Here is a 19,730-nt window from a genome sequence, read left to right on the forward strand (position 1 = left end):
AGACATAATATCTATTCCCTAATAGGAAGGAGCTTCATAGTAGCTGAGCAAATAACATATAAAATTGAATAGAATGCAAGCTAAATAATAATACCAATTATGTCTTGTAACAATATATGGCTGTATCCCTAGTCAGTAGGATATTCATAAAGTGTCATGAGTTCTTAGGAAGGAGAGATCACTGTGGCCTGTCAAGAATATGAAACCTAATACATGCACAGAATTTTAAACTTTTGCCTGAATTGTTCTCATTATGTAGAAAAAATATTCTGATTTCTCTGTGCTAAATGAATAAACGATATAAAATATGATCAGGAAACTAATAGGAACATGAAAAAATATAGTTGTTTTGTTGGGTGATAGGATTCTGGGTAATAAAATATTTATTCTAGTCTTCACTTCAAAATGTTGCTTGTGTAGTGGTGTTTATAAATGAACTGTGTACTTTGGCTTCGTGTAAGCAAAGAGAAGTAAACTCTGCTATGTCCTTGTGTAAAATCAAGTAACTAATTCATACATATGTTCATTCAGGAAATATTTGTTCATTTATGCATTTAATCATATACATGTTTATTCATACCTCCTGTCTTAGTTCAAGCCGCTCTAACAAATTACCAGAGACTGGATGGCTTAAACAACAAACAGTTATTTCTTACAGTTCTAGAGGCTGGAAGTCCAGGATCATGGTGCTAATGTGGTTGGGTTCTGGCGAAAGCCCTCTTCCAGATTGCAGACAGCTACTTCTTGCTGTATCCTCACATGGCAGAAAACGAACGAGCTAGCTCTCTGCTCTCTTCTTATAAGGGCACTAATTCCATTCATAAGGACCCCAACTTCATGACCTAGTAGTTACCTCCCAAAGGCCTCACCTCTAAATACCATCAAATTGGGATTAAGTTTTCAACACACACATTTTGGGGAAACAGATATTCAGTCCATATCACCTCCTATCCATTGGAGTGATCCAGACACTAATGGTATGATGTCAGCATGGACAGGCACTTGTCTTCAAAATGCTGAAGCAGTCTGGAAAAGCTCCCCACTTCTGAATGTTAACTCATATATGTGTGTATGTATGTAAATATGTATACTGTCATATATGCATGTGAAGTTCTGTAAGCATTTAATGAACATCTACTAGCTTCATACAAGATATGGAGACTTTTCTGTTTGGTGATGTCTGATATTCCTTCTCACATTCCAGATAGGAAATACCCAAAGAAAAACTTTACTTAGTCCAAAGCTAAATAAATGTGTAAGACCTACAGAATATTTTGGTTGATATCAATAATGGTTCCCTGGGGGCATTTGGGTGGCTCAGTCAGTTAAGTGTCCAACTCTTGATCCTAGCTCAGGTCTTGATCTCGGTCAGGGTCCTGAGTTCAAGCCCACATTGGGCTTAAATTTAATAATAATAATTTATTATTATTATTATTATTATTATTATTATTATGGTTCCCTAAGAGTGGTTTTTCAGATAACACAGATCATGTCTTAAAGGGATATACATACCAGTGAAAAACCATACGCTATGAAATAGGGGGAATTATGTAGTAAATCATTTTTCCGTAGTCACATTTTATACTTTTTAGAGTGATTATGGTTTTCAGTGAGAATTTGCTTGGTTGTGAGGCCTCTTGGACAGTAATTAACTCATGCAATGTTATGATACAATACACAGAAAGCTTAATCCATTGCATCTGAGGAAAAATCTCTATAAATACACTGTGAACACAAAGAATTCCTGAAAAACAACTGGTATCTAAATGGTTTGAAAGAGTCACTATAGTTCCCTACAGGCCTAGTTAATGAAGGCAGTACCTATCCCTGTATTGAAAAGATGGACGTGGTTTTCAGATATAGTCAATTTATGTGGGGAGACTGTGGGGACAGAAAATACTTATTTCTTTTAATCCATTTACCATTTAATCTATAAATGCAAACCATGTTAAGGGATGCTTGAAAAAAATAAACTTGAAAGTCAACATTAACCTCCCAAAGACCAGCTGAAGGTGCTCAAAAGACAATAAAAGTAAAATTTCATTATACAGACTTCAAGTGGGTTTTTTAAAAAACACCTAGCCTTTCCAACTAAAATGATGAATGCTGTTCTGATTCTAATTGACAAGTATTATATAAAAAAGAGTACTTGCCTTCGTTCTTATCAAAACTGTGGGGATTTCCAATGATAGGACAATATTATGTGGGTGGAAACTTCTCAGAAGAATAGAGAACTTATCAGTATTTACTTAAGTTCTATTACATTCAGAGCCATAAAAGCAACTACACTCATAAATTTATAGCCAGTCAAGGATATTGCCTCTTCCCCAAAGAGGCTAGATATTAAAGGAGTACAGTGAATGAGCTCAAATCATGAAGTGGTTTCAATATTGGAGCAGTTTTCCTCCTTCATATTTCAACTTGTAGCCAGTATGTTATGAAGAATCACTGGCTAGCTAACTTTGGGAGTTTGGAAGCAAAAAACAATCTTAACCATTTTTTTTCTTACAAATTTTATTTTTCTTCTATATAGTTGGTACTTAATAGTATTTACCCATTAATGAGCTCTAATTGTAGATGAATGATTACTCCACTTTCTTTTTATAATTTCACATTTGCAGGTAGAGAGACAGAAGTTCATAGGGTTAAGAATCTTGCCCCAAATCATAGCAGAAACAAGACTTAAGCCCAGATCTTCCTGATTCTGAAGCTGATTCTAGATTAGTTTCCTATTTCTGCTGTAACAAATTACCACAAACTGAGTGGCTTGAAATAAACACATATTGTTATATATGATATTATTTTATAACACAAGAAATCCCAAAGGAGTGTCCTTGGACTGAATTTAAGATGTCAGGAGGGCTGCATTGCTCTGGAAACTCTGGTGGAGAATCCATTTCTTTGCCTTTTCCAGCTTCTAGAGTTTTTCTCCACTCCTTGGCTCATGGCCCCTTCTTCCATTTTCCATTTTCAAAGCTAACAATCCCATCATTTTAACAACTGTTTCTGTCACCACATCTCCTTTTCTGACTCATCTGACTCCCCGTTCCACCTTAAAAGGATCCTTCTGATTACATTGGGCCCCCCTGGCTTATTCAGTATATTCACCCTATTTTAAGATCCTCAACTTAATCACATCTTCAAAGTCACTTTTGCCATGTGAGGTAACATATTTAGAGCTTCCAAGAATTAGGACATTTTTGGAAGGCCATTATTTTGCCTACCATAGAAGCTAAGGAAGATATAGGTAAACAGTACAGTTGTGTGTGTACTTTTTTTTTTAAAGATTTTATTTATTTATTTGACAGAGAGAGAGAGCACAGGCAGGGGGAGCAGAGGGAGAGGGAGAAGCAGGCTGTCCGCTGAGCAAGGAGCCCGATGCGGGACTTGATCCCAGGACCCTGGGATCATGACTTGAGCTGAAGGTAGATGTTTAAGCGACTGAGCCACCCAGGTGCCCCAGTTGTGTGTGTGTCTTAAGATTAATATTTTGATATCATAATTTAGTAGACCAAATATAATTGGTAAGATTAATAATCACTAAAATGACTATAGTCATTAGACTTTATAGTAGTAGAATATAATAGAAGTAGTGTGGGATCCAGATAAACCCTTGCTCTATCATTTTCTAACCTTAAATAAGTTTCTTAGTGCTATTTCTTTAGTGTTGATATGGTGGTAAAATTATATAAATTTTATTCCTTAGAACAAATAAAAACATATTTAAACACTTACCTGGTAGGTGTTTAAAAAATGCTTGTTTCTTCTCCCTTATTTTTAGAAAATAACAAAGAGAAAGTGGTCAAAATAGTAAATGCTGCATGCAAATGTCACAAGTACTGAGTGATAATGATTAAACATGCAAAAACTGTTTATTTTCTAAATATGTTTAGCATTCTGTGTAGGCCTTATTTTTATTTAACAAATAATATCGTGCTACTCAATATTCTCCCCTTTTTCCTTCTCGTATTCAATGCCTGCATTTTTTTTTCTTACAGTGTTAAATTTGGGCATTTGAATTAATTCATTTGCCTGATGATGGCTTTTTCTCATTCCATTTTCGGTACTTATTTTTTTAAGATGAAAGTTTTTTTATTATTTGTTCCTGTTCTAAGTGTACACCTAGTAGTTTTATGGGACATGAATTCTGAGTCAGTCTTTTAAAAATTATTTTTTTTAATTAATCACAGTCTCATGTTACAGGATGGTTATAATAAAAAGTGCTCTCTCTGCCTCGTCGTTCCTTCATGCTCATCGAATTCTCAGGGCAACTCCTAACTGTTGGTTTTCAGTTCTTTTCTGTTGGAGTGCTACTCTATAATTCTTGATCACCTGCTTGTCAACTTTAAAGCAGTATCCTTTTCAATATTTGACATTTCTATTTTTCATTTTGTTCTTTTATTGATTACTTTTATAACTTGAAATAATGTAGTTAAAAGTTCATTTCTTTTTTTCAACAGGTCTATACTCTTAAGTTATTACTACTTCTATTCATTTCCTCAACTTTTCCTTCCTCCTGTGGCTTACTTTGGTCAGCTATAAGCTTGTTTATATTTATATTTTTTTCTGTAACCACCACCAAGTCTTCCTTTTTTTCCCCCTATATATTGCCTCTAAAGGTTGGAAACATGTAAACAATGTTGACCGTCCACAAGTACTGTCTAATGCTGAGGTGCATAGTGTGCTACTCTACTTGGATATAGGTTCACCTCCAGAAACTGGGTACAGTGGGAAAAAAGTTTACTGTGTTCAAATAGATTCTCTTTCTTTTTGTTTATTAAAATCAGTTGCTTGAAATCATTCTAAATTGACATTGCTTTATATCTGGACTGTAACTTTTTCAGACAGGTTTGTTTTTAACCCTGAAATTTCAAATTATGTTTCTTTTTGTTTTCTCCTCTGCATTTGCTGTTATCTTATCCTCATTTTTTTTTTAGCCTTCAAAGTCTAATGTTGTCTCAGATTTTCTTCCCCCCAAAACATCCCTTGTTGAACTCTACGTGTTTTTGAAAATCTCACGATGCACAGAGTTGGAAAATTTCAAAAGGATATGAGTGTGGGCCTTCTTTCATTCTTTGACTTGAGATCCCCAAGGGCCTGTTCAATTTTGAAATTTATATTCTGCTTTAATTTGGGGATATCTTCTAGTTTTTTTTTTTTTTAATTATTACTTCTTTCCCATTCCTTTGTTTTCATTTTCTCATTCTTGTTTCTGTTAGTTGGACCTCCCAGATTAATTTTCTTTGTCTCTTGACTTTTATTTCATATTTTTATTCTATTTCTACATTTGTTCTTTACATAAGAAATATCTTTATTGCTTCTTAGGCTTCTGATGCATTTTTTGTTTTGGTTATTATATATTTAATCTCTAAGATCTCTTCTCAGTTCTATAATTATTTCTATTATTTATTTTAATATTTTTAAACTATAAAATACACCATACATGCATAAAAGCAAATAAAATATTGTCTTCAAGATTGTCTGGGCTGTTCTTATTCTTTTGAATACTACATAGATGTTTCAAGTGGGCTTATTAATATTCACTAAAAATCATGCACGAATTTTCTTTGAAATGCTGTAGCTTTACTGGTAAATTTGCAAAGACCTTGGTTTATAGAGTCATCTGTTGATACCATCTTCAACTTTGGGGTTTTCTGCACAAAATCATTATATATACATTTTACAAGTACATTATGCTTTTATAGAAAACCATAGTCTTAAGGAAAAAAAAAACAACACACCTGTTTTATTTACTCTGACGTAAAGGAAAACCTGTATTAGTCAGCTATTGCTACACTTATGCTGCATAACAATAACAAGCCATAAAATGCTAGGTGGCTCATTGTTACTTTATTTTTATACTCTCAAGGGTGTAATAGAGCTGATCTAGGCTAGGCTCCTTTGGATTGAGCTATACTACAGGCCTCTGATTATATTTCAGGTCTGAAGTGCAGTTGAAGAAGCAGTAGACAGAATGGTATATTCTTTTTGTGGCAGATCACAGGTACACAAGAGAGGAAGCCAAGCCATGCAAAGTTTCTGTTACATCATGTCCACTGACGTTTGATTAGTCAAAGCAGTTTTGTGGCCAAGCTCAACATTAGTGGGATGGGGAAGTATATTGCACTCACAGTGCAGGCACTGTAAAATTACCTAGCACAGGGTGTGGATGTATAATCCTAGTGTAAAAAATTAAATAATTGGGACAATAATCCCATTTATATCAGAAGGAAAGTATATGAATATGAATATTCTTGATGTTTATGATTTTTTGTTTAGTTTGCCGTTATTAGAAACTTCCTCAAGCTCTTTTTTTTTTAAGAATTTCACTTATAAGATTAAAAATGTTACTCATCTACTTGTATATACTCATTTACTTGATATGTAAGTAGTTACTTTACTATAATGGTGGTGAAAATCAGAGGACAAAGGGCCTCAGTCTCTCTTGTGAATATAAGACCTGTGTTCAAACTGCCCAGTGAATATTCCTCAATTTGCACCAGTCATTTCACTAATTCTTCATCCACTAATCCTACTGTCCTTCAATTTCCAATCTTCAGATATCTCCGAGTTATCTGCTATTTCTTCTTTCTCAGCCGTCCATCCACTTGGTGCATGGGTCCTGTAGTTCCAACTCAATGTACCTTTCAAATCCACAGACTCAATTTTTATTCCATTACAAGTTTTCATCTTCAACCAAGAGTTTAACCTCACAGACATTTGGAGTCAGAGACATCTTAGAAAAGAGAAATCTGAGAAGGTCCCATGTTTAGAGGCCTCAACCGCTAGAGCCCTGGCTCCCCATTGACTTCAGGATAAAATCCGGATGTCTTTAGGACAGGATCTAAAACTCTTTACAGCTTGGTCTTAATATTTTTCTCTCTTGAGGAGCATTCAGTTTCGATCTCCTGTCCATCCACCACTCAAACTATATGGAATGCTGACTTTCAAACTTTTTCCTCTCCTAGATGATTCTCTCACTACTCTAGCTATCATCCACTATCTTCTAGATGATTCTCTCACTACTCTAGCTATCATCCACTGTCTTCTAGATGATTCTGTCACTACTCCAGCTATCATCCACTGTCTTCTAGATGATTCTCTAACTACTCCAGCTATCATCCACTGTCTTCTACACTGAGTGAGTCATTCACCAGAGTCAGTTCAGATGTCACTTTTGCTCTTAGGCTTTGCCTGACTCTCACTCAGTATTCTTCTCCTGGGGTTTTTACAACATTCTACCCAAATATCCATTAAAGAAATTCTCTCTCGGATTCTTTACTTTTGATTATAAATGTATAAAAAATTGTGACATATAAAGAAGAAAATAAAGTCTATAGTAATCACTGTTCTCTGCTTAAGAGAATACAGTGAATATTTTGGTACTGTTTTGTTTTAAAGGTCAGTTGCCTTCATTTAACAACATGGCAGAGGCATTTTTTTCAATTACATCCCATTGTAAAAATTAATTTAGCTGTTTCTCTCTCACCCTAGATTGTTCATTCCTCTAAGGAGCATCTATTTTCACGTAATGCCTTACTTCCAGTGAACGGTGTAATGCCTGGCAAGTAGGAGGCATTTAATTAAGAGTTTTGTGAACGTTAAGTGAAATGGGAATATGTTTCTAAGTCCAATTACCTCAATGAATCAGAAAAAGTTTAACTACAGTCAATGATAAAATCTACAAGTGGTAGTATTTTACTAATGTCAGGACATCTTGTGTTAAATATCACTTTTCTTTTTTTTGAATGCTGACGCTGTGGGGAGGCAATAAGTATGTTGTAATTGTTTGTTAATCCTACTTTCCTTTGTCTTGACCTTTGGAAATTATTTGCTGTAAGGAATTCAGGCACACAAGGCTTTAAATATTGATCAAATAATGCTGCAGGTTTAATACTGGTAAAAGATACAAAGGGTTAAATCATTCTAGTCTTTTTTTTTTTTTCTTTTAAAGACATGTGACTCTTTTGTCTGATCTCCTTATGGTCCTTGTCACAACTGTATGGCTTTTAATCACTCATACATTCAGTGAGTTACTGCACTGCTAGAACCTTAATAATGTTCTAGTTTGTTTGGATGATCTTCCTGATAAGGTCCTGACAGTCTCTCAGTATAATGGGGAGACAATCAAAATAAAAAATGCTCTAAGAGTTCGTGTAGCAGAGCATGCTATTATTTTTCACATTGTGCAAGGATATTAAAATACTGACTTCCATGCTTTTGATTGAATTTGCGATGAAATTCAAGAAAAATTGAGAATTTGAATTATTCTATTGCTAGTAGGGACTATATATCATGAGCAGAAAGCAGGCATATATAACCAATTGTTGTATCATAACCTCAAGAGTGTCAGATTGTCCTTCTCTTATATGAGTTTCTGTAGTATGTCTGAGCAATTAATTCATTATATAGCGCTTTTATATTCGCAGTTACCACGTGGAATTTTACAAAAATATCAGATGTCCACTTCAGTGCACATTGTTTGAATAAATAATAATAATGACTTATATCGAGAGAGTCTTTCAGATTTTTCAAGGTGCTTTCCATTAAATTATCTCATTTAACTCACTAGCCCTCTTAAATAAGCAGTGGAATTATAATTCTCTACTTGCCCCCTCCATTCTGCCTCCTTCCCTCTTACTGTTTCCCTCTTCTAAAGGGGAAAATTTAGTGTATGGGAAGAGCACAGAATATGAATTCAGGTATTTAATTCCAACCTTGCTCCCACTGAATTATTTTGGGATTGGACAGATATTTGCATTTCTTAGAACCTTGGTTTCCTAATTGGCAAAATAAGAATAATGCAGAGCTATACTCCTCAAAGTTGTAAGGATTAAGGTGAAATATAGGAAACATAAAAAAACAAAAAGCAAAAAGCAAATGTAATGTCCTTGTTAGGTTCTTTTAAGGGGAGCTTGGGATAATAGAAAGAGAACATTTTAGCCTCACTGCTTCTTACAGTACTTGATCAAGTTATCTAACCTTGAGCTTCATTTTTCTCATGTATAAAATGGGCCTGATAATTCCTATCTTGTAAGGTTTTTAATAGAAAAAATAAGGAAACATATATACTGTTCCTAACACAGTTTTTGAAATATAGTAGTGTATAAACTCTATTTAAAAATAATTTGCCTTCCTTCCTCTGTCTTTCCTACCTCATTTCTTCCTACCTTCTTCTTCTTTTTTTTTTTTTAGATTTTATTTATTTATTTGAGAGAGAGAGAATGAGAAAGAGAGCATGAGAGGGGGAGGGCCAGAGGGAGAAGCAGACTCCCTGCCAATCAGGGAGCCTGATGCAGGACTCGATCCTGGGACTCCAGGATCATGACCTGAGCCGAAGGCAGTCACCCAACCAACTGAGTCACCCAGGTGCCCACCTACCTTATTCTTCTTCCTCCACCTCAACTTGTATGGGAGAGAAGATGAAGTACATGATTGCAAAATCTTGAGATTGAATAATTAAAACATTTTTAGCGTCGAGACTTTTCTCTTCTTTCAAACAAAATTGTAAGCTGCAGTTGAGGAAGGAGAAGGGGATCCAAGCCCCCATTCCCCTCTTTGGAGTGAAGACCCTTCCTCTTATGCTTTAGTACCTCCCTTTAATCCTGAAAACTTTTCATAGTAGAATTTGAAAACCACTGATAGAGCGCAACCCCTTCATTTTACAGATAAGAAAACCGTACTTGAGAGAAGTTGAGTGACTGGCCTAAACTTGCAAAGCTGGTAAGTGGTGGGCTAAGGCTAGAACTCACTGTGTTTTCACTTTACCCTATTGTTTCCCTTACTAAGTGAAGGTACAGAGTGCAAATATATATGAGTAAGATTCCTCTCTTGAAGGATAGTACAGTCTATTTGTGGAGATGAAATTTAGATTAAAAATTTGAAATGTAAAGTAGCATGATATAGCTATGAAATGGATGGAATAGGTAAATACTTCAAGAATTGAGGAACACAGATGATCGTTCTCTTTTAGGATGGACTCTGCAAACTCCATGGGGGCAGGGACTTATTTGCTCATTGTCATTTTATTCCCAGTGCAGACAGAAATGCCTGACTTCCAACAAGACATTATTACTTGTTCTTTTGAATGAAATGAATGAATGGTGTAATGAGGTATATAATTGAATCAAACTTAGAAAAAGTTCAGGGATTTAGATAATCTAGATCAGGGTGTTTAAACTGTGGGTTGCTCTTCATTATTGGGTGATGAAATAAGTTTAGTGGATCATGGTTTACATGTAAAAAGTTACAGTGTCATTATATCATGAACATTGTTTGGATTTATATGGGATACTGACATATAATACATATGTTTAATTGTGTATATACTTGGTCACAACTTATGTCTCACTTTAGGTCATGGTTAAAAATGTTTGAAAAATAGACAAAGGAAATATTAAAGTGAAGCAGGCATATAAATATTTTGTGGGAAAAAAACAAAAAATAAACGTTTTGTGGAAGAATAGTAACTTTAACAGTTTTGCTAAGTCAGAGTTGAAAAGAATAGTGAAATCAAGATAAAGTTTATCCTGCGGAAGAGGAATACATTTGGTTCTTTAGTTACTGAAGATTCATTGGGGATCCTTTTTGCCTTCCACTGTCTCTACACTCTACACTAAAAGGATTTAACCAAACTACGCTTTAGAAAGATTAATTCATCAGGAAGGGTAAATTTGATCGGAACTGGGGAGACCAGAGAGAGGACTATGCAAAAGAGATATCACAGAATGAGGAGTTGTGGCCTTGACTGGTGACAGCTAGTAGAGAAAAAGTTTCTTGGCATGACTGGGGCAGAATGAGGTTAAAGAAAGTGAGTGGGTGATGTTGACATAGAGCCCAAATATCAAACAATTTCTTAGAACCGAGGGGGAAAAAATAAAGGAAAAAAAAATAGGACAATAGAATGAAGAGAAGGTTTTTGTTAAGATGGGAAAGAGATGAGCACCTTTGTAGGGTCAATTAGGGAGAGTCAATAGAGAACACCCCTAGACATGACTAGAAATGAATATAGACAAGACAGCAAAATTCTAGCTAAAGAGAAAACCTTGAAAGGAAGAGAATTCCCTTCTTTGAAATACCAGAGGGAATGAGAGGGATACTGATTGTAGGCAATAGAAACTTAAACTAAGTGGACAGGGACAACTATTTTATTTTTTTTTAAGATTTTATTTATTTATTTGAGAGAGAGAATGAGAGATAGAGAGCATGAGATGGGGGAAGGCCAGAGGGAGAAGCAGACTCCCCGCCGAGCAGGGAGCCCGATGCGGGACTCGATCCTGGGACTCCAGGATCATGAACTGAGCCAAAGGCAGTGGCTCAATCGACTGAGCCACCCAGGCGCCCCAGGGACAACTATTTTAATCAAGGATATGGTATTACGCTACTAATTTTGTGTTACTAACAAGAAACATTTATTAAGCGTGTAAAACATTTTATTTGCTGAATAGGAAGCATATGCTTAATTCACCCCAAATTCATCTAGGACACTACTGCCACTTGAGAGACTACAAAATTTTGAGCATTCTCATTTATGGGTAAGTTAGGAAGTTAGAAAGAAGAGGAGTATTGTATCACAATTTTGGATTCCCTGTTCTTAAAAATTACTTAAAATGAATTTGATAATGATAAAACAAGTTCAGAAAGTGAGAAATACAATTACAGAGTGTTAAAATATGTTCACATTAGTCAAGCCTTTTTTTTTTTTTTTTTGGTTTGGTTTGGTTGATCTGCTATTCGGAGGAAATTTAGAGGTCAAGAATTGTACATAATTATAATTTAAATAAAAAGCCATTGCTTGACTTGTTTATTTAGAAAAGGAAACTAAATAATGCCCCTTTGTTGTTTACTGCAGGAAAGATATGATAGCATTATAGATGTCCCATAAACATGTGTTGGGTTTATATAATTAAGAGAGCATGAGTGTGTGTGTGTGTGTGTGTGTGTGTGTGTGTATAATGAAACTGTCTCTAGGCATAGTCAGGTACAAAGGTCCATCACTTAAGTCTCAGAACTAAATAAACATAGGAGTTTATGATTATTTTATTGAGCTTTCTTATTTTATGAGACACTAATGGTCCTTGGATCAGTTACATTGATGAGCACTGGAAACTTACAGCTTCAATTGTTTTTATTTTAAAGTGCTGAGAAGAAAATGCCCAGTTCCCAGTCTTATTTTTCATTTATAATAAACCATAGAAATAAATTTTTTTATTATAGAGAAGGAACTAAAATATATGTTAAGTGTTTATAAGTGGCAATTTCTTTATGACTTTCTAATTTACTTTCAATTTCCAATGCAAATTGTTGGACTTCTGAGTTTAAGTATATGTCTTACTATCAACTGCAATATCAGGCTTATGTTGCTTTTACACTTGCTGAACTTATTGGCAAAATTAACAGGGTTATGTGGTTTAGCATTTGTGAGAAAATAATGTGTCATGAAGCACAAATTTTTTTGTTTTGCTTTTGCATATACTGTAATTTATTTATGTCATTTGTATATTTTCATGTAATTTATTCATGTTATTTTTTTGAGAATTTCTTTCTGTATAACCTTATATGGGAACTTGCAGGGCTAGCTGGAGCTATGCATCATCCCAGTTTAGTCTTTCCAAATTTGCCAACCAGGTAAGTCCCTCACCTCTTCTAGGGCTACGTAAATAAATCAGTGATGTGAGGTAAAGAGACAGCTCCAATTCCACAAAAAAAAGACTTGAAGAGTGAGAAGTAAATGCCCCTGACCAAAGTATTAACATTCCTAATAGCATGAATAGATCTAGTTTGAAAATTAAGCATAAAAGTTTCACTTACTGTAGTAGTTGATACTTTGGGTTACTTATCTATTTCAAAATAAAACTAAAGACTTAATATTTAGCTTTAGAATTAAATAACGTCCTTATTCAATTTTTTGGTCAGTATCTTGTCATTTTTACTGATAACACCTCTACTAGAGTTTGTCATATGAAGTAGAGGCATTTGCCAGTTTAGCTTCAGGTATCATAAATATATATATATATATATATATATATATTTAGATTATCCTAAAGTTAAAAAGGAAGCCATTTGACTTGATACATGAATGTGTTCCCTGTGGTCAAAGCTTACCATAAAATTTTGAGAGGATTCTTAGGTTAATTTTTGAATCATGGACTTTTAGTGCTAAAATGTTTATTAAAATCACACTATGGAGAATGAAAAATGTTATTGTCAGTTGAATCCTATATATTTAGAATTAAATCCTTCAAGTTTCTTTATATGTATAAGAGTTGAAGAACAGTTAATTCTGGTGACCAAATTTGGAGTGTAAGGTCAAAGGCTATCTAAGCAAGAAACACCTATTTTCTAAGTATAAAATATTCTAAATAGGATTTATGTCCAAGTTAAATAAAACCAAAATCTAGTGTTTAGTGTTCTGCTAGACCTTGCATTTCTTTGTATTACCATTTACACCATTGTAAAAATTATGAAAACAAATTCTCATGATTCACGACCTTACATAAATTCAAATGATTTTGAAATTCAAATGATTCTGGGGACGGGATAAAAACCTTTTAGGGGAACTCCTAGATAAGAGAGCTCTAATAATACTTCCACAAGCATTTCTAAAGTCCTAAAACTTGTCATTATATAGATTCCAAAATCCAAGTCTTGTAGAATGGATTTTTTTTTAACAAATATTTTTTCTCTCAGTGAAGATAGTAAAATTTATAGCAAAGTAAGAGCTAGTTGAGTCTGGGAACAGAGTAGCTAATGGAGCCCACTCTAAAAACTAAATAAAGTGGTGTCTTAGACTCTGGAGTCCCCACACGTGACGTGGTAACCTGAAGATGCATTTGGTATCAGATAAATTTAGGTTAGAATCTTGGTCTTGTCAGTGGTGCATATCCCTGCTCAAGTTACTGCACCTTTTGAGTCTCAGTTTTCTCATCTATAAAACTGGGGACAATAACACATCTTAGTGTAGGATCTGGTTAGGATTAAATGAGAAAAGGTGCTCACAAAATGCCTGGCTCAGAATTGGTCCCTCCTATGTACTCTCCTTTCAAAGGCCACTCTCTGATTTGTCCTACCCTAGCTACAACACTTTGTAAAAGATAGATAGGCCGCCCATTAATATTATTCTCCTAGTTTTGCTCATGAAGGAAGGCAAATGATTGTTTTACCTAAGGAAATAGAAATGATTGCCTTTAACAGTCAGCAGTTATATACACCAAAAAGGGGGGGAGGAGGGCTATATTTCGTGCAAGTTAAACCTTTTATTTCTTGCTTATCTTAAGAATTGTAAAAATCTACCCTTTTTTTTTTTAGTTTTATAATCCATATGGAATATCTGGATTTTCTTCTGCCTTCGAAAAAAAATATGTGAATCCTTCATTTGTTTATAGTTTCAGACTAATAATAATTCACACTGAGTATTTTACAAATGTCAGTCACAACACTAAACGATTCCCATGTATTGACATACTCTTCAGTTATAGATGAGATATTATTTCATATTTACACATAAGGAAATTGAGGCGAAAAGAATTTAGGTACATTTCCCTGAGGTCGCATAACTAATAAGTGGTAGAGCCAGGATTTGAACTTTCGGAGACTGTCTTTAGAGCCATCCTCTTATTCACGGCACAGTAAACAATCAGAGATAAATTCATTCTAGAAAAATAATACCAGGCTATGTCATTAATGAGGTTCTGTCACTTGTTTTTAAAGTTTTTTTTTTTTTTTTTTTTTTTTGGTGTATGTGTATGGGTGTGTTTGGTGTAAAGAAATTGCTATGCTGTGTGAGTACTTAATTGCTGAATGAACATTTTGTTTATTAGAAACTAGATAACAAGAAGGAATATTAACAAGTGTTCTATATTTGTTTAACTACCATGGGTGTGGACATGAAGGAGCATTTTCCCATAAGCTGGAAAAAAATTGAAAAATACACCTTTTCAATCCCTAATGTTTAGATATTTTTTGGTGTTTAGGTAAGAATTTTGTTTTTGAAAAAAGTCCTGTGCAATTTAAGAACAGTGTTATTTTTATTGAATGTATGCTTAATTGCCCAACAGGTAATATTTTGGCTTATTTATGTTATATGTAAGGTAATTGTTTTATTAATCAAAATAATTTTAAAAGTTTATCAAGAATTAGTAACACAAACTGGAAAATATCTACCATGTGCAGTGAATTAAATCGAAACCTGGGGGAAATAACCTTCACTCTTTTGAAGAGGACACATATTGACTGTCCATGTGTGCAGCCACGGCGGGACCCAGGTTGGAGTGTCGGAGAGCAAAGCTCGCCGCTCTGGCAGAATCCTACAATATGCCTGCTCTTTAATATGCAAATGCAAGTCTTCTCGCTGATTTTCAGTTTCACATTAAAACATTTTTCATCAGGGAAACTAAGAGTGAATAATAAAGATAGCATTTAAAATAAAAGACAACTGTGCACCACCATTAATTTCTTCATACCTAAGTATCGGAATAATATTTTACCTTATTTCTTGAACCTTGCCCGAAAATAGCTGAGGTAATCCATAGCGTTATACATACTACTGCAGAGTAAGTAGAGGACCCTTGTCTCCAGTCCTCATAATGACCTTGAGCGAGAAACATCGTTTCCCTAGGTCTCATTCTCCCGTCAGAGGTCGGAATTAGGTTGTTGGCTTTCAAAAAGTGCTCTGCCAAGTCCAACAGATCTGGAGTGCTTTAGTTTCCCACATAATTCTGACTTTATATTTTACCTCTTGGTTGCATGCTTGATATTTATTTAAAAGATATTTCCATAAAGTAAAGATTTGAAAAGTCCCTGGACTAGATTACATCTGGAAATCCGTCCGCCTTTAACGTTTTATGATCCATTTCTTCTTTTCTAATTCCTGCGCTAGAATTAGACACAAAAATTACCAATGCTTTACATCCCAGACTTTACATGGGATACTCATTTACCCATTTTTACCAGTTGCAGTTCCAATTGTTTTTCAAGGTCCAACTCTATGGCCATCTCTGTGATGAATAGACTTAATAAGCCAGGGAAAAACTGTCCTTCCTTGGGAATTTTAGTAACAGTATGTTAGCATATTTCTTTATGAGGCACTTACCTGTTCTTCATTCTATCATGGTTATTATGTCTTTGAAGAGTTGCCATCTCTAATTCCTGCAGGGGCAAGCGAGAGTGTGGGGATGAATAAAAGATGATGATGCAACGATAGGGCACTCCCTGGAGAGCACGTGTGTCATCAGGAGGGCTCAGAGCCTTAATGGGCTTCCTGGACACTGTCCACGGGGAAATTTAAGATCAATATTACCCAATTGTGTTTCAGTAAAACACTCGAATGTCTTATGAAAGTTTTAGTTTTTGGAAATTTACATTAAAAAATAAAAACCAAATAATACCAGAACAACAACAAAAAATGTGTGATGGCCAATTATGTACACCTCTGGACTGCGCATGCATGTGTGTCTTCATTCCTTAACATGAATACAATCTATTTATGCCTTTGTTCAACAAGAAAATTTAGTGTATTTTCAGATAGCCTTTTTATATGGGCCTGAGTAAAATCATGCTGTTGATAAAAACTAGTGCAAACTTGACTGTCAAGAGCAATATGACAATATCCTCAAAATGATAAAATTGTAAGTGGGTCATCTTCGAAGACAAAATCTTTTGCGCTTCACCTCGGTGTCCTCTACTTGATGCTCTGCAGTATAATGTAAATACCTTCCAGAACGAGAAGGAGATTAAGGAACATTTCACAGTTTTACTCTATTTAAGTAAGAGGCAGATGGATTGGTCAGTAGCCTAGAAGAAAAGTCTCATCTGGAAATTGAGGAGGGTTTTAGTGCCAGCTTCTGTTAATCTCGAAGGAGATAATTTCTATTAGAGACTGGTTTTCTTTTTTGTTGCTTTTCTTGAGCAACTTTAGTACTCACTAAATAAACTAGGATATGCCAGAATACTGACAAGTTTATATTCTTTTAAATATTGATCTGCTGGTGATCACACTTTACTTACTCTCATCAGAAAAGTTTTAATTTTCAAGTATCCAGGCAAAATTTTAAGCACTCATATTATAATTCTCTATATAACAGTGATAGTGTTGTTTATATCAGATTTATACTAGTGTTTTATTATTGTTTCCTATTTGAAGTAATTCCCAATTAAGCTTTCATATTCTAGTTAAAATTTTAATCTAATGCGTTATTCTGTTTATGACTAAATAACAGAGTATTCAGTAGTGACTGGGCATTTAGGAAGGATGCTTGGACACTTCTGAACTCCATGGTCTATGAACTTCACATGCACCAACAAATAAGAGTTTGAAATGATGTGTTTATGATAAGATGACAGCTTCCCAATCATGAGGAAATCACCCATTGTTGATCATCTTGCACTTTACTAAAATAAGTATAAAATTGATTATATTTCTAAAAAAAAAGTGAGTGATGACTTATTAAAATAGGTATTCATTTATTTCAAATAGTTTGAATAAAATTTCTCTTGATTTCATTTTAGTAAATCAGCCAAGAGAAGTTCACATTTTCTTTACAGCACAAATGTAATTCTTTAAGGAGTTTGGATGGTTCAGAGTTCTCTGCCCCACTCAGTACCTTGTCTTTGTAATAGTCATGTTAACAAAGTAGGCAGAGATGATCTTTTATTATAAAAAAAGGATAACCCACCTATTTTCCCCATGGAAATTCCCGCTGTTGCAGGGCCCCTCCCTGCACAGACGCTTGCAGTTCTGCCATTTCTTTCCTCGGCCTTTGTTACACTGCCCCCTGCATCTCACCAAGTGGCTTCACAGCGTCAATTGTTCTTACTACTCATCTGTCTTTTCTCCCTAAAAAAGTATACAGTCTGTGCAACTTTTCACGGAAGTTCAGTATCATTTATCTAAAGCTGAGCTTATTCAGTGATAAGCCTACTCTCTTTAAACCCAAGGAGAAAGCTAGTATTTAAATAGAAAGTAGATAATATTTTTAAACGAAGTATGTACCAGATATTTTCCTTGAAGATTTATCATAATAGCATCCATTGCAGGACTAAACAGGCTAAGATCTTAATAAGTACTGTTAGTTATAGTTGCTTAGAACTCTTTCCATATGTTAATATACTTGGTCAATAATAACTAACAGCATTGATGAAAAGAATAACCAACTTCACACAATTTTCTATGCAGATGACACTTTGATATGAAATACCTCATTGGATTATAACTACCCTAGTCTTAGTATTAGTATTAGTATTAGTAATGTTATTACAGATACTATTAGAGATTCAAAAGTTAGATTAAGAAAGACTAAAGTTAAGGAAGCCAGTGGATGGCAGCTTTCAGAATGTAAATCTTTCACTCTTTAAATGAAATAAAATTTTGGCAAAACTGACAGTATTTTTCTTTTTGACCCAATATATCATTATGGGACAATAATCTCAAGCAAATGTGAATTTTTAATCTCAGCATTTCTTAAAATAGAAATTATTAGAAACAAATCAAACTATTGAATAGGAGAATGGTTAAGTATATTATTATACATCTTCATGATAAGCTTTAAGCCTGCATTACAAATTTCTTTTACAGTTTATTATTTTTTAGGTTTTTATTTTAATTCCAGTTCATTAATATACAGTGTATCATTAGTTTCAGGTGTATCATGTAGTGATTCAACACTTCCACACAACACCTGGTGAAGGTGCTCATCACAGGTGCACTCCTTAATCCCATCACCTATTTAACGCATCCCCCGAACCACCTCCCCTCTGGTAACCATCAGTTTGTTCTCTATTATCAAGAGTCTGTTTCTTGGGCACCTGTTTTCTTGGGTGGCTCAGTCGGTTAAGCATCTGCCTTCGGCTTAGGTCATGATCCCAGGGTCCTGGGATCAAGTCCCGCATCAGGCTCCCTGCTAGGTGGGGAACCTGCTTCTCCCTCTGCCCCTCCCCCCTGCTTGTGCGCTCTCTCACTCTCTCTGCACTCTCTCAAATAAATAAAATCTTTAAGAAAAAGAGTCTGTTTCTTGATTTGTCTCTCTTATTTTCCTTTTTCACTTTGTCATGGTTTGTTTCTTAAATTCCACATATGAGTGAAATTATATGGTACGTGTCTTTCTCTGACTTACTTATTTCACTTAGCATAATACTCTCTAGCTCCAACCATGTTGTTGCAAATGGCAAGATTTCATCCCTTTTTATGGCTAACTAACACTCCATTGCATGTCTGTATGTGTGTGTGTGCATATATAGATATATAGATATAGATCTACGCCTCACATCTTCTTTATCCATTCATCAATTGATGGACACTTGGGCTGATTCCATAATGTGGTTAATGTAAATAATGCTGTTATAAACATTGGGGTGCATGTATCCCTTTGAATTAGTGGGTTTTTTTTTTTTTGTATTTTATGGGTAAATACCCAGTAGTGTGATTGCTGGACCATAGGGTAGGTCTATTTTTAACTTTTTGAGAAGCCTCCACACTGTTTTCCACAGTGGCTGTACCAGTTTGCATTTCCACCAAAAATGTAAGAGGATTCCTTTTTTCTCCACATCCTTGCCAACACCTGTTGTTTCTTGTATTGTTGATTTTAGCCATTCTGACAGGTGTGAGGTGATATCGTATTGTAGTTTTGATTTGCGTTTCCTTGATGATGAGTGATGTTGAGCATCTTTTCATGTGTCTGCTGGCCATCTGTATGTTTTCTTTGGAGAAATGTCCGTTCATGTCTTCTGCCCATTTT

General features: G+C 34.8%; 1 protein-coding gene across 3 annotated transcripts in view; it reads left to right on the plus strand.

Moving 5' to 3' along the window:
• Window positions 1–19,730, plus strand: part of HNF4G (hepatocyte nuclear factor 4 gamma) — a 129,793-nt gene that overhangs the window by 39,370 nt on the left and 70,693 nt on the right. For 2 of the 3 annotated variants that reach the window (XM_027601906.1, XM_027601820.1), the window contains exon 2: window positions 9,669–9,723. The exons of the other annotated variant lie outside the window; for it this stretch is intronic. The gene's annotated coding sequence lies outside the window, so the exon portion shown is untranslated. The remainder of the gene's footprint in view (window positions 1–9,668; window positions 9,724–19,730) is intronic. 3 annotated transcript variants of the gene reach the window in all.

Source organism: Zalophus californianus, chromosome 4, assembly GCF_009762305.2.
Source record: "Zalophus californianus isolate mZalCal1 chromosome 4, mZalCal1.pri.v2, whole genome shotgun sequence".
Taxonomy (NCBI): Eukaryota; Metazoa; Chordata; class Mammalia; order Carnivora; family Otariidae; genus Zalophus; species Zalophus californianus.